Source organism: Mustelus asterias, unplaced genomic scaffold (assembly GCF_964213995.1).
Source record: "Mustelus asterias unplaced genomic scaffold, sMusAst1.hap1.1 HAP1_SCAFFOLD_731, whole genome shotgun sequence".
NCBI lineage: Eukaryota > Metazoa > Chordata > Chondrichthyes > Carcharhiniformes > Triakidae > Mustelus > Mustelus asterias.
In genome coordinates, this window is record NW_027590680.1 from 37135 (window position 1) to 51783 (window position 14649).

A 14649-nucleotide genomic window follows, 5' to 3' on the forward strand; every position below is an offset into this window, starting at 1 on the left:
CTGGAGAAGCGGCAACAAAGATTCACAAGAATAATCCCAGAACTGAGAGCATTTAACCTTCAGGAAAGGCTGGCACTGCTTTTCTCTAGAAAAGAGAAGACTGAAGGGTGACCTGATGGAAGAATTTAAGGTTAACTCTTTGTTTAACTGGAGTGAGAGTGGGGGAGAGAGTCTTAGCAGGAGTGCTGAGAGTAAGCTAAGAAGTGATTTAATTATTCATTTATTCATTTAAGGGTATTCCTAGTATATTTCGCGGGCTTTTTTCAGGGTTTTGAATTGAGGAAGTGAGGTCAGCTGAAGGGGATTCTGGGAGGTTGAGTCTTAGTATAAAAGGCAGTTACTTGGGGGGTTCGTCGGGAGCATAAAAAGCCGTCTGCACTATACAGCGGGCAGCGTCGGGAGCGGGCAGTGGAGTGAGTGGGTAGCAGAGTGTGCATTATAAGGGCTTTGGCTCACAGGGCTTGGGCTAAAAGGGCAAGGCAAGGCTAGTTATTTTTTCCCCAACCCTATAAAGGATAAGGGCAGGTATGAGTGATCGGCCAGTTCAGTGCTTCCGATGTGGGATGTGGGAGTTCCTGCAAACACCGAGCTTCCCAGAGGTTCACATATGTGCCAGGTGCGTGGAACTGCAGCTCTTGAGGGACCGTGTTAGGGAACTGGAGCTGCAGATCGCTGACCTTAGCCTAGTCAGGGAAAATGGGAGAAAAATTGACAGCAGTTATAGGCAACTAGTTACACCGGGGCATCGGGAGAATGGCACGTGGGTCACAGTTAGGAGGAGTAAAGGGCAGAAGGGTAAAGTACAAGGGAGGTCTCCAGAGGTGTCTCAAAATAGGAAGGGCTTGGTGACAGGTGTGAGAGGGGAGGGGAGTGGACAGTTAGAAGAGGGGTCACCTGTGGTTGTCCCACTCCAAAACAGGTACATTGTTTTGGATAGTGTGGAGGAGTGTGCCTCTCCAGGGGTAAGACACAGTGACCAGGTCACTGGCACACAGTCAGGCTCTGTGGCCCGGAAAGGGAAGAGAGGGGTTAGGAGAGCGATAGTGGTGGGGGATGCGTCAGTTAGAGGGACAGACAGGCGATTCTGTGGGGGCGAACGGGACTCCAGGATGGTAGTCTGCCTACCTGGTGCTGGGGTCACGGATGTCTCCGAGCGGATAGGAGGCATTTTAAAAGGGGAAGATAAAGAAACGGATGTCATTATACACATTGGTGGAAATGACGTAGATAGGAAGAGTAGGGGGGTCCTAAGAGAGCAATTCAGGGAGTTGGGAAATAGGTTAAAAAGTAGGGTCACTAGGGTGGCCATCTCTGGGCTGCTCCCAATGCCTCGTGCCAGTGAGGATAAGAATAGGGAGTTGGTTCAAATGAATGCCTGGCTAAAGGACTGGTCCAGGAGGGAGGGCTTTATTTTCATAGACCAATGGGAGGTTTTCAGGAGAGGATGGCACCTGTACAAGAGGGAGGGGTCACAACTAAGTTGGAAGGGCACAAATATCCTGGCTGGGAGCTTTGCTAATGCAGTTCGGGGGGGTTTAAACTAGTATGGCAGGGGGGTGGGGATCAAAATATTAGGTCTATAAGTGTGGTGGCTGGGGACGAGCTTGGGGCTGGGACAAGGCTGGCAAAGAAGAAGAGCACTCTGGGGGAGGACGACCTCACTGAGCCTGGGGGTCTGGAGTGCTTATACTTCAATGCAAGGAGCGTAGCAGGTAAAACAGACGAACTTGGGGCCTTAATGCGCACGAGGAATTTGGATGTGGTTGCGGTGACAGAGACTTGGTTGAAAGAGGGACAGGACTGGCAGCTGAATATTCCAGGGTACAAGTGTTTTAGGCGAGACAGAGGAGGGGCCAAAAGAGGTGGGGGAGTAGCGGTATTGGTTGGAGAGCATATTACAGCGGTGCAGAGGGAGGACAATTCGGAGGAGTCGTGTAGCGAGTCACTCTGGGTGGAGCTTAGAAACAGGAAAGGCGCAGTCACTATGTTGGGGGTGTACTACAGGCCCCCCAACAGCCCAAGGGAAGTGGAAGAATGGATATGTCAGGAGATACTGGATAGGTGCAGGAAATATAGGGTTGTTGTAGTGGGAGACTTCAATTTCCCTGGTATAGACTGGAAATCGCTGAGGGCAGGGACTCTGGATGGTGAGGCATTTGTAAAATGTGTACAGGAGGGTTCGTTGGAACAATATGTGGACAGCCCAACTAGAGAGGGGGCTATACTGGACCTGGTGCTGGGGAATGAGCCCGGTCAGGTCTTCAAAGTTTTGGTTGGGGAACATGTGGCAAATAGTGACCACAATTCTGTTAGCTTTAGGATAGTGATGGAAAAGGATGAGTGGTGTCCCAAGGGTAAGGTGTTGGATTGGGGGAAGGCTAACTATATTGGGATCAGGCAGAAATTGGCAGCTCTTGATTGGGAGAGGCTGTTTGAGGGTAAATCCACATCTGGTATGTGGCAGTCTTTTAAGGAACGGTTGTTAGGGCTACAGGACAAGCATGTGCCTGTAAAAAAGAAGGATAGGAAGGGTAGGATTAGAGAACCGTGGATAACCAGGGAAATTGAGGGACTGGTCAAAAGGAAAAGAGAGGCGTATGTTAGGTCCAAGCAGCTAAAAACGGAGGGAGCTCTGGAGGAGTATAATGAAAGTAGGAAAATACTCAAACGGGGAATTAGAAGAGCAAAAAGGGGTCACGAAATGTTCTTGGCAGACAGGATTAAGGAGAATCCCAAGGCATTTTATTCATACGTTAGGAACAAAAGGGTTGTTAGGGAAAAAATCGGACCTCTCAGGGACAAAAGTGGGGACTTATGCTTGGAGCCCAAAGAGGTAGGGGAGATCCTAAATGAATACTTTGCGTCGGTATTCACTAAGGAGAGGGATGTGTTGACTGGGAGTGTCTCGGAGGGGAGTGTTGAACCGTTGGAGAAAATCTCCATTACAAAGGAGGAAGTGTTAGGTTTGTTAGAGAATTTAAAGACTGACAAATCCCCAGGGCCTGATGGAATCTATCCAAGGCTGCTCAGGGAGACGAGAGGTGAAATCGTTGGGCCTCTGACGCAAATCTTTGTCTCGTCACTGGACACAGGTGAGGTCCCAGAGGATTGGAGGATAGCCAATGTGGTCCCGTTATTTAAGAAGGGTAGGAAGGATAACCCGGGTAATTATAGGCCGGTGAGCTTGACGTCCGTGGTGGGGAAGTTGTTGGAGAAGATTCTTAAAGATAGGATGTATGCGCATTTAGAAAGGAATAAACTCATTAACGATAGTCAACATGGTTTTGTGAGAGGGAGGTCATGCCTCACGAACCTGGTGGTGTTTTTTGAAGAAGTGACCAAAATGGTTGACGAAGGAAGGGCCGTGGATGTTGTCTATATGGACTTTAGTAAAGCATTTGACAAAGTCCCTCATGGTAGGCTAGTGAAAAAGGTTGGATCCCATGGGATAAAGGGAGAACTGGCTTGGTCATAGAAGACAGAGGGTGGTAGTGGAAGGGTCTTTTTCCGGCTGGAGGCCTGTGACTAGTGGTGTACCGCAGGGCTCTGTATTGGGACCTCTGCTGTTTGTGATTTATATAAATGATCTGGAAGAAGGAGTAACTGGGGTGATCAGTAAGTTTGCGGACGACACAAAACTGGCAGGACTTGCAGATAGTGAGGAACATTGTCAGAGGCTACAGAAGGATATAGATAGGCTGGAAATTTGGGCAAGGAAATGGCAGATGGAGTTCAATCCTGATAAATGCGAAGTGATGCATTTTGGTGGGAATAATGTAGGGAGGAGCTACACGATAAATGGAAGAACCATAAAGGGTGTAGAGACGCAGAGGGACCTGGGTGTGCAAGTCCACAGATCTTTGAAGGTGACGTCACAGGTGGAGAAGGTGGTGAAGAAGGCATATGGCATGCTTGCCTTTATAGGACGGGGCATAGAGTATAAAAGTTGGGGTCTGATGTTGCAGATGTATAGAACGTTGGTTCGGCCGCATTTGGAATACTGCGTCCAGTTCTGGTCGCCACACTACCAGAAGGACGTGGAGGCTTTGGAGAGAGTACAGAGGAGGTTTACCAGGATGTTGCCTGGTATGGAGGGGCTTGGTTATGAGGAGAGATTGGGGAAACTGGGGTTGTTCTCCTTGGAAAGACGGAGGATGAGGGGAGACTTAATAGAGGTGTATAAAATTATGAAAGGCATAGATAGGGTGAACGGTGGGAAGCTTTTCCCGGGTCGGTGGTGACGTTCACGAGGGGTCATAGGTTCAAGGTGAAGGGGGGGAGGTTTAACACAGATATCAGAAGGACATATTTCACACAGAGGGTCGTGGGGGCCTGGAATGTGTTGCCGGGCAAGGTGGTGGAGGCGGACACACTGGGAACGTTTAAGACTTATCTAGACAGCTATATGAACGGAGTGGGAATGGAGGGATACAAAAGAGTGGTCTAGTTTGGACCAGGGAGCGGCGCGGGCTAATTGTTCCTGGTTTCTCGTTTCAAGGCTTCATTCTATGATCATCTTGCTGGTGCCAGTACAGAGTGAGACTGCGGATAGTTGGGAACCTGTCTCGGGGGCAGGGAATTCATATGGTGTTCGTGGAAGTGGAAATGACTAGGGTTGGGAAGCATTTTCCGATCGGGGCCATTGTGATCTCCTGGACTCGTTTCGATCGCCTCAGGGGGTCGGAGAGGAATTTCCCAGATTTCTTTTCCCCATATTGGCCCTGGGGTTTTTCACTCTGGGTTTTCGCCTCTCCCTGGAGATCACATGGTCTGGAATGGGGGGGTGGGGGTAAGTTAATAGGTTGTAATGAACAAAGCATCGTAGCTGTGAGGGACAGCTCGGTGGATAGGATATTGGTATGTAGATAGGCTGGAAAATTGGGCGGGGATCCTGGATTCAGGATTCAATCCTGGACCGGGGAGCGGCGCGGGCTTGGAGGGCCTGTTCCTGTGCTGTATTGTTCTTTGTTTGTTATGAAGGGGTTCAATAATCCACCAGGATTTCAGTGAGAAACCTCTTTACCCAGCGAGTGGTGAGAATGTGGAACTCACCACCACAGTGAGTGGTTGAGGTGAACAGCATGAATACATTGAAGGGGAAGCTCGATACATACATCAGGGAGAGAGGAATAGAAGGATATGCTGATGGGGGAGATGAAGAGGGGTGGGTGGAGGCTCATGTGGAGCATAAATACTGACACAGACCAATTGGGCCGACTGGCCTGGCCCTGTGCTGTAGACTCAATGGAACAGAGACAAATGTACTTACTTTAGATCTACCTGTAGTGGGAGGAAAAACATTATTTACTGTCCAGGATAAAATAAGTGTTCTTCATCAGTTTGTGTGGATCATTTCAGTGAAATGTGCTCTCCCAGGCTCAAAGAGCATCAGCCCACTGGAAGCAAAATTGTGAGACCGGCCAGTCCAGCAGAAAGAAATCCTCCGACCCTCCCACTTCACCTCCTGTCAGAATGAACATGGTTCAGTCCTGGATGTGATTAACAGCAGCAATAACAGCAGAATCCAACCCCTGTCATCACTTGTGAACTCGCTGGTGTCTCAGCAGGACGGATGAACTGGTGAATTTCTTCCCACACACAGCAGCTGTGAATGGACTGGTGGATCATCAGTTCCTGAGAGCTTTTGAAACCATTCCCACAGTCAGAGCAGTTAAAGGGTCTCTCCTGGGTGTGAGGGACATTGTGTATCAGCAGCTGGGGTATCGAGTGAATCCTTCTGCACACACAGAGCAGGTGAATGGTCTCTCCCAGTGTGAACTCGCTGGTGTCTCCTCAGTGTGCATGCCCTTCCAAACCTCTTTGTGCAGTGAGAGCAGCTGAACGGTCTCTCCCCAGTGTGAATGCGCTGGTGATCTATCAGATGCTCAGAAATTTTGAAGCCACTCCCACAGTCGGAGCATTTAAAGGGTCTTTCCTGGGAGTGAGTGACTTTGTGTCTCTGCAGGCTGGATAACCGTGTGAATCTGTTCCCACACTCGGAGCAGGTGAACGGTCTCTCCCCGCTGTGAACTTGCTGGTGAGTCAGCAGGGTGGATGAGTGAGTGAATCCCTTCCCACACTCGGTGCAGGTAAATGGTCTCTCCTCGGTGTGAAGGCGCTGGTGTGTCAGCAGGGTGAATGACTGACTGAATCCCTTCCCACACACAGAGCAGATGTACGGTCTCTCCCTGGTGTGAACTCGCTGGTGTCTCTGCAGTGTGGATGACCTCTTAAACCTCTTTGTGCAGAGAGAGCAGCTGAACGGTCTGTCCTCAGTGTGAATGCGCTGGTGGGACACCAGTTCCCCAGAAATTTTGAATTCACTCCCACAGTCCGAGCATTTAAAGGGCCTCTCACTGGTGTGAGTGACTTTATGACTCAGAAGGTTGGGTAAATTAGTGAATCCCTTCCCACACACCGAGCAGGTGAATGGCCTCTCTCCGGTGTGAACTCGCTGGTGTGTCAGCAGGGCAGATAACTGCGTGAATCCCTTCCCACAGTCAGAGCAAGTGAACGGTCTCTCCCCGGAGTGAACTCGCTGGTGGTTCCGCAGGTTTGATGATGATCTAAATCTCATTGTGCAGAGAGAGCAGCTGAACGGTCTGTCCTCAGTGTGAATGCGCTGGTGGGACATCAGATCCCGAGAACTTTTGAAGCAACTCTCACAGTCAGAGCATTTAAAGGGTCTCTCATTGGTGTGAGTGACTTTGTGCGTCAGCAGGGCGGATGACCGAAAGAATCCCTTCCCACACAGATTGCAGGTGAATGGTCTCTCCCCAGTGTGAATTCGTTGGTGTGCCCGCAGTTCGGAGGACCGAGAGAATCCCTTCCCACACATGGAGCAGCTGAAGGGTCTCTCCCCGGTGTGAACTCGCTGATGTCTCCGCAGGGTGGATGACCATTTAAATTTCATTGTGCAGAGAGAGCAGCTGAACGGTCTCTCCTCACTGTGAATGCGCTGGTGGGACACCAGTTCTCCAGAGCTTTTGAATCCGCTCCCACAGTCAGAGCATTTAAAGGGTCTTTCATTGGTGTGAGTGAGATTGTGACTCAGCAGGTGGGAGAACTTAATGTATCCCTTCCCACAGACTGAGCAAGTGAAGGGTCTCTCCCGAGTGTGACTGCGTTGATGAATTTCCAAATCACAGGGCAACATGAATCCTTGTCCACAATCGTCACATTTCCACAGTTTCTCCATGATGCGGGTGTCCTTGTGGCTCTCCAGGTTTGATGGTCAGTTGAATCCTTGTCCACACAGAACACGTGTACAGTCTCTCTTCACTGTAAACGGTGCAATGTTGTTTCAGCCTGTGTAACTGGTTAAAGCTCTTTCCACTATCAGTGGACTGGAACACTCTCACTCAGGTGTGTTCCAGTCACACTGATGTTTAAAATCTCCTTAAGCAAACAGATCAGACAAACATTGCTTTTCTAGATTCAAAGGTCGATGATATTCAGGTCCTAATAAATCGAATGACTGTCAAATCTTCATGTGATGTTTAGTTTGAAATTTCTGTCTATAAATCCTCATCTCCTGATATCTGTGAAAGGAATTTACAACAGACATCATTGTCAGTACAGGATAGAAATTCAGAACAGACAATTCTAGTTTCTATGGAACATTCTTTCCTCTCTCATTCCCCAAAAGCTGTCAATCTCCATCCCACACACTCTCTCCCCATTCTCACTCTGCTCTCCTGAGTATACAACCTCCAAGTCTATGGCTGATTAACGGATCCATGCTGACTACTTCCTGTACTGGACACAGAGATCTGAAAATCTACGTGTAACGACAGGCCTACACGCTAGAAATTAAAATCTGTGCCATATGTGGGACCGGATAACTGGATTGGGAGAAGGAGAAGGAAGTGGGGAAGAATTTTATTTTGGTGCAGAAAGGTCATTACCTGGAAGCCGCTGCCTCAGGGGGTTGTGGAAGTGCAAATGATCCATGATTAATCTTCAAGCTGACAGCCACGTTAAAGTTTTACATTTGGCCATAAATGAGCTGACTGATGCTGTGTGGAATACACTGTATTACCTGGTTACAGATACATGAAGAATGTGAGGAGGATTTTTATTTAGGCAGCGAGTGGTGACCTGGAAGTTAAAAATTCAACAAATCCTCAATTTCCCCCAGAATGCAAAAGAAACGCAAAAGGGGAACAAAGAAAGTGTTTTACTCACAGATGTTGGCCTCTTTTAGGTCAAAAGGAGTTCACAAACTATTTTTCAAATTGACATCGAGCCAGCCAGGAGTCGAACCTGGAATCTTCTGATCCGTAGCCAGACGCGTTATCCATTGCGCCACTGACCCACACTCTCACAGATGGTGCCGACAGGAGGAAGTTTGAGTCTGTCTGAGTCTCAATCTTCATTCAGAGAGAGAGCAGCAGCTTTGCTGGGCTTTCTTTTTGTTTATTACAAATACGTTAATACAAAACAATTACAAATACACAAAGAACAAATGTGAAAAAAATACATTACCAATGGCTAACGCCATCCATTTATCAGTTACTACCTTCCATTTCGGAAGGGTTCATCGTCAATTACAGTTTTCCAGGGCATTGCCCTCAAAATACACCTCCATTTACAAATCATAATCTACAAATCTACAAACATTAACACAACACTACAACTGTACACAACAAAAAATAAACACTGAAGCATAAGGGCACCGTCCCCTGGGTTTGTCCACCTGCCGGGGGATGCAACCCTCCAGTGGTACTCATATCCGGGGGTTACACCTTACGGATGTTCAGCCGGAGGGGGGAAATGGGGGAAACCACCCCGCCTACTCAATCCGGAATCCCTTCCGGAATTTCAGCCGGGGCGGTGGGAGAGTCTCTCCAGGGTACTCAGTTCGGGCCTGCCTTCCCAATTTTTCTCCCGGAGAATAAAAATCCCTCTGGTGTTACTATGTCCGGGGCTTCACCACCCAGAACTTTCCCCAAGTGGATGTCACACCCCCCGGGGGTGACTTTTTCCAGGGGGGGATGCCCCCCAGGCCACAAATAACGCAAAAAAAAATAGACGGGGGCCGGAACAAACCACCAACTGTCATAACAGGAAAACCACATATTACAATAACAAACAATCCATGAACAACCATACAATTGTGAAACATTTCGGAGGCATCGCCTTCCAGAGCTTCGCCCATCAACATTCCACCGTCCGAAGTCGACAACGCTCAACTACAGTCCTCCAAAGTCCACCACTCCGGGCCAGAACTTCCAAAATCACACCCACTGGGGCTGCACCGTCTGGGGTCACACCTTCCGCGGCTGAACCTTCCGAAACCATAGTTCCCAAATGGCTCCTCCCTGGCTTGGGTCTTCCGAGATTGCATCCACCCGGGCCACACCTTTCAAGGCACAGGAATCCCAGCGAGAGCAGCATTCAACAAGCCCCAGCCGAAACAAAAAGTTCTTGCACAAGTCACGAACCCAAGCACTTGAAACAGAAACTTCACGCCGACCAAGGCGTTCCTCCCAGCGGCCACATTTCCAAAAGCTCACCGCAAGGCGCGCATTAAGCCCGCCTTGAACTCCTTATCCTCTGCCCGCCCCCTGCCTGGAGCACACTATACTGGCCAACACGCAAAGCGAACGGCCAATATGGTGGACTGGCTGGACAGTCCAATCTTTCCCACTCACAGATGTTGAAGACAGGAGGAAGTTTGAGTCTGTCTGAGTCTCAATCTTCATTCAGAGAGAGAGCAGCAGCTTTGCTGGGCAGGAATGAGCAGCTGAACAAGTCCATTATCCACTTCCGCATTCAATGTGGGAGCTCTGATTGGCTGGAGGAGCAGAGAACTTCCGGTCCTCCAGAGTTCCCATTGGTCAGCACCTGAGAATGTTCGCGGGGGGGGGAGAGCTCCCCACTGCACATGCGCAGCTTCCCCTCTCCCTTGGACATGCGCAGCCCCAGGCCTTGTGGGTTAGTAACTGTTGGACTGCTTTTGTGAAACTCGTTCTGTGATTTTAAAGGGTTCAGTAGTGCAATGGACACAGTTAAACAGTCCTTAAAAGAGGCCAGCATCTGTGAGTAAAACACTTTCTTTTCTCCCCCTTTCAGGTGAGGAATTCCCACTCACCTGAAGAAGGAGCTTAAGGCTCCGAAAGCTTGGGGCTTTTGCTACCAAATAAACCTGTTGGACTTTAACCTGGTGTTGTTAAACTACCCAGGACAGGAAGCAGTGAGCATGGATCTGTCAATCAGCCTCAATCAGCACCTTCAGGAGAATTGGGAGGGTGAATATTAGCTCCAGCAGAGTGAGAATGGAGGGAGAGTGTGTGGGATGGAGATTTACAGCTTTTGGGGAATGAGAGAGGAAAGAATGTTCCATAGAAACTAGAATTGTCTGTTCTGAATTTCTATCCTGTGCTGACATTGTTGAATTTTTCAAACTCGTTTACAGGATATGAGAAGGTGAGGATTAACAGACCAAAATCTTGAAACAAACATCACACCAGCATCTGACACCCTCACTCAATTCATCGGACCTGAATATTATCGGCCTTTGAATCTAGAAGGAGAAATGTTTCTCTGTTCCGTCTGCGAAAACAGGTCTTTAATATCAATGTGACTGGAAAAGCACCAAGGCACAGACACACCCGAGTGAGAATGTTCTAGTGAACTGAGTGTGGAAAGAGCTTTAACCAGTTACACAGCCTGAAAATACATCGCAGCATCCACAGCGGGGAGAGACTGTACCCGTGTTCTGTGTGAGATTTAACTGACTGTTTAACCTGGAGAGTCACAAGGACACCCGAACCATGGAGAAACGGTGGAAATGTGGGGACTGTGGGAAGAGATACAGAGCCCCCTGTGACCTGGAAATCCATCGACGCAGTCACACCGGGGAGAGGCCATTCACCTGCTCTGTGTGTGGGAAGGGATACATTCAGTTATCCCACCTGCTCAGACACAAAGTCACTCACAGCAATGAGAGACCCTTTAAATGCTCTGACTGTGGAAGCGATTTCAAACGTGCTGCGGATCTGAGAGAGCACGAGCGCATTCACACTGAGGAGAGACTGTTCAGCTGCTCTCACTGCACAAAGACATTCAGAACATCATCCAACCTGCGGCAACACCAGCGAGTTCACACCGGGGAGAGACCGTTCACCTGCTCTGTGTGTGGGAAGGGATTCACTCAATTATCCAGCCTGCTGAAACACAAAGTCACCCACACCCAGGAGAGACCCTTTAAATGCTCTGACTGTGGGAGAGGCTTCAAAAGCTCTGGTGAACTGATGTCCCACAAACGCTTTCACACTGCAGAGGGACTGTTCACCTGCTCTGTGTGTGGGAAGGGATTCAATCGGTCATCCCACCTGCAGACACACCAGCGAGTTCACACTGGGGAGAGACCATTCACCTGCTCTGTGTGTGGAAAGGGATTCACTCAGCCATCCCACCTACAGAATCACAAAGTCACTCACAGCAATGAGAGACCCTTTAAATGCTCTGACTGTGGGAGCGGCTTCAAAAGTGCTGCGGATCTGAATATCCACCAGCGCATTCACAGTGAGGAGAGACCGTTCAGCTGCTCTCACTGCACAAAGAGGTTCAAAACCTCATCCAATCTGCGGGTACACCAGCGAGTTCACACTGGGAAGAGGCCATTCACTTGCTCTGTGTGTGGGAAGGGATTCACTCAGTCATCTGGTCTGACAACACACAAAGTCACTCACAGCAATGAGAGACCTTTTAAATGCTCTGACTGTGGGCGTGGCTTCAAAAGTGCTGCGGATCTGATGATTCACCAGCGCATTCACACCGAGGAGAGACCGTTCAGCTGCTCTCACTGCACAAAGAGATTTAAAAGTTCATCCAATCTGCGGAAACACCACCGAGTTCACACTAAGGAGAAACCATTCCCCTGCTCTGTGTGTGGGAAAGGATTCACTCAGTTGTCCAGCCTGCTGAAGCACAAAAGCACTCACACCCAGGAGAGAGCCTTTCAATGCACTGACTGTGGGACTGGTTTTGAAAGCTCTCATGAACTGTTGATTCACCAGCGAGTTCACACTGGGGAGAGACCGTTCAGCTGCTCTCACTGCACAAAGAGATTTAAAAGGTTATCCACACTGCGGATACACCAGCGAGTTCACACTGGGGAGAAACCATTCCCCTGCTCTGTGTGTGGAAAGGGATTCACTCAGTCATCCAGCTTGCTGAGACACAATGTTACTCACACCAAGGAGAGACCCTCTAAATGCTCTGACTGAGAGGCCGGACTCAAAACCTCTCAGGAACTGATGATCAACCAGTGCATTTACACAGGGGAGAGGCCGTTCAGCTGCTCTGTGTGTGGGCGTGGCTTCAAAAGCTCTGGCTAATTGGTGTCCCACCAGCACACTCTCACTGCACAAAGAGATTTAAATGGTCATCCAACCTGCAGGAACACCAGTGAGTTCACACCGGGGAGAGACCATTTACCTGCTCGGTGAGTGTGAAAGGATTTACTCGGTTATCCAGACTGCACAGACAGATCATCACTCACACCCTGGAGAGAGCCTTTAAATTCTCCAACTGTGGGAGCGGCTTTAAAAGCTCTCGGGAAATGATGATCCACCAGCGCATTCACACTGGAGAGAGGCCATTCAGCTGCTCTGTACGTGGGAAGGGATTCACTCAGTCATCCAACCTGCAGGTACACAGCGAGTTCACACTGGGCAGAGGCTGGTCACCTGCTCTGACTGTGGGAAGGGATTCACTCAGTCAGCAAACTTGGTGAAACACCAGCGCTTTCACAAGTGATTACAGTTCTGGGATTATTCTTGTGAATCTTTCTTGCCCTTTCTCCAGTGCCTCTATTTCATAGAATCATAGAAGGCCATTCGGCCCATCGAGTCTACCTCGACCACAATCCCACCCAGGCCCTATTCCCACAACCCCACATATTTACCCTGTTAATCCCCACAAACATTAGTGTTAATTTAGCACGGCCAATCAACCTAACTCACACATTTTTGGAATGTGGGAGAAAACCGGAGCACCCGGAAGAAACGCACGCAGACACAGAGAGAACGTGCAGACTCCGCGCAGACAGAGAACCGAGGGCGGAATTGAACCTGGGTCCCTGGAGCTGTGAGGCAGCAGTGCTGACCACCGTGCCACAGTGCCAGTGGTTAGCACTGCTGCCTCACTCCTTTTTCTAAATGGAGATCACAAATAGAACAATACAGCACAGGAACAGACCCTTCAGCCCACCATGTTGTGTCGAACATGATGCCAAATTAAACTAATCCCTTCTGCCTGCCCTTGGTCCATATTCCTCTATTCCTTACAAATTCATGTGCTTATCTAAAAGCCCATTGAACACCCCAATCGTATCTGCCTCCACCGCCACTCCTAGCAGCGCGTTCCAGACACCTACCACTCTGTGTGTAAAAAACTTACCCCTCACATCTCCTTTGAACTTTCCCCGTCTCTCCTGAAGTGCATGCCCCCTAGTAATAGACATTTCAACTCTGTGAAAAAGATTCTGACTGTCAACCCAATCTATGTCTTTTATCATTTTATAGACTTCTATCAGGTTTCCCCTCAGCCTCCACCGCGTCAGAGTAAACAACCCTAGTTTGTCCAGCCTGTCCTCATAGCTCATACCCTCTAATCCAGGCAGCGTCCTGGTAAACCTCTTCTGCATCCTCTCCAAATTCCCCACATCCTTCCTGTAATGTAGCGAACAGAACTGAATGCAATATTCTAAGTGTGGCCTAACCTAACTTTTATAAAGCTGCAATATGACATCCTGACTCTTGTACTCAATAAAGGCAACCTTTGGGAGCTATGGACTTGAACCGCAAGATCCCACTGTACATCAATGCTGTTCAGGGGTCTGCCATTAACTGGATACTTACCCTGAACATTTGATCTCCCAAAGTGCAGCACCTCACACTTGTCTGGATTAAACTCCATCTGCCATTTCTCTGCCCATATCTGCAGCTGATCTACATCCCACTGTATCCTTTGACAACCTTCTACATTATCTACAACTCCATCTAGCTTTGTGTCGTCTGCAAACTTACTAACCCACACACCCACATTTTCAGCCAAGTCATTGATATATATACCACAAATAGCAGAAGTCCCAGAACAGATCCCTGTGGAACACCACTGGTCACGGACCTCCAGCCAGAAAACATCCTTGCATCATTACTCTCTGACTTCTATGGGCAAGTCAATTCTGAATCCAAGTGGCTAAGTCACCGTGAATCCGAGTCTTCCTAACCACAGACCACAGTCAGTAAGGATAGGCAACACCTCCTACCATGATCATCCTCAACACTGGTGCCCCCCAAGGCCGTGTCCTCAGCCCCTCCTATATTCCTTATACACCTATGACAGTGTGGCCAAATTCTCCTCCAACTCAATTTTCAAATTTGCTGATGGCACCACTGTAGTGGGTCGGATCTCAGACAATGACAAGATGGAGTGCAGGAAAGAGATAAAGAACCTGCTGAACTGGTGCGACAACAATAATCTCTCCCTCAATGTCAACAAAATGAAGGAGATTGTCATCGATTTCAAGAAGCATAGTGGAGAACATGCCCCTATCTACGTCAACAGGGACGATACAGAAATGGTCGAGAACTTCATGTTTTTAGGTGTCCAGATCACCAACAACCTGTCCTGGTT

General features: G+C 48.9%; 1 protein-coding gene and 1 non-coding gene across 2 annotated transcripts in view; both read right to left on the minus strand.

Annotated features, from left to right (window-relative positions):
• LOC144487310 (uncharacterized) overlaps window positions 1-14649 on the minus strand; it is a gene marked incomplete at its 3' end in the record, with an annotated part of 75233 nt that overhangs the window by 34359 nt on the left and 26225 nt on the right. The gene's annotated exons all lie outside the window — the stretch shown is intronic.
• On the minus strand, window positions 8245-8317 carry trnar-acg (transfer RNA arginine (anticodon ACG)). The gene has a single exon. It is a non-coding gene; the product is annotated as a tRNA-Arg (tRNA).